Source organism: Populus euphratica, unplaced genomic scaffold (genome assembly GCF_000495115.2).
Source record: "Populus euphratica unplaced genomic scaffold, PopEup_1.0 scaffold313.1, whole genome shotgun sequence".
Classification (NCBI taxonomy): Eukaryota; Viridiplantae; Streptophyta; class Magnoliopsida; order Malpighiales; family Salicaceae; genus Populus; species Populus euphratica.
In genome coordinates, this window is record NW_011500199.1 from 210876 (window position 1) to 212526 (window position 1651).

The window sequence follows — 1651 nt, forward strand, 5'->3', positions numbered from 1 at the left end:
AAGGAGTTATTGATACTTCAAGTGCAAAATAATGATATAAAACCTTGATAAAAATGCACTTTTAAGTACTAATCACTCTACTATCAGCAACATCTCCAAAATGCATGGATAAATGTTAGGAGAGAAAGAAATTCAAAGTTCAAAAGGCAACAAACTCTAGCCAATATGGGAGTCTAATTTGATAAGGAAACAACAACTATATGAGTGGTTGATATACAATCAAAATCTATCTCTAAGAAGTACACAAGAGCAGAATTCTTATGCATAATGGAAAAGATCACCCACAAGGATAAGGATAAACCTTATCTTCCTTATCCTTGTAGATAAAGTAGAGATGTAATGTATACCTATATAAATACATAAGAAAAACTTGTTCAACAGAATAAAGAACAAAAGGAATTACAATGCTCATGTTAATAAAAACAAACAACACAATTGTTGTTGTTCTTTTCTCTTTCTCCAAAAAATCTCTACAAATTCAATTTTTCTTCTCAGTATTAGAGCTTGTGTGAGCACATTCTAGCCAAACAACACAATGACCTCACTTTCTCTCAATGTTGGTAACTCCATTACTCTTAAGCTAAACCCAACAAATTACCCTTTGTGGCGTGAACGGGTATTGGCACTAGTAGAAAGCCAGGAACTTGTTGGCCACCTTACAAATAAAGAACCAACCCCCACCAAATATACTACACAAGATTTAGCCATCAACATAGAACACTTTACACCAATGCTATCTAATGAATACATCTCCTGGTGCAAGTCAGACCGACTTCTACAAGGATGGATCATTTGCACTCTATCAAAAGAAGCCCTCAGCATTTTTGTTGGAGTAAAAAAAATATATGACATCTGGAAAGCACTCAAGAATGCCTATGTAAAAGACTCTCAAGAAAAAGAGTTTACTCTTCGCCAATAAATGATATACTTTTGTAAATATGAAGATAAGAACATGGATGAGCACATTTGCAGATTCAAAAGCTTGTGTGATAGTCTTGCTGCAATAAGAAAACTAGTTCCTAATAAAGAAAAGGTGTTTTGTCTCCTCACAAGCCTTGGTCCACAATATGAAACCTTCACCACAACTATGTTGAAACCTGATTAGTACTTAAAAGTGCATTTTTATCATGGTTTTATATCATCATTTTGCACTTGAAGTATCAATAACTCCTTAACTAAAACATATTTTATAATAATATATCTAATAATATAAGATACCTTTAATTTATGGTAAATATTCATTTTAAATGCAGACCTATCACATAAATGAAATGATTGATTGATGACTTTAAGAACTTAAATTGCAAGGGCAAAGAGATGACCAAAATTAGAAAAGAGATGTCGATGCAATCCAAACCGGAACACTGTTCGGTAATTCGGTCATATCTGGAGCTATAGATTCAGATTTAGGTCTACTTTATATGGATGGAAAGGTAAGACATAGGCCTACAACTTTCATATGGAGCCCAAGATCTAAAAAGGCTATTTTCAAGTCCAAATTATTGCAATAACAAGGAAGCTCGAAGCTGCCCTCCAGCCCGAGCACTGTTTAGTATGTTGGCCATATCTGGAGTTCTAGAACTCCAAATGAGCTGAATTTTTTACACAAGAAAGCTGAGACAATTACCTACAACTTTCATGTTAGCACCTG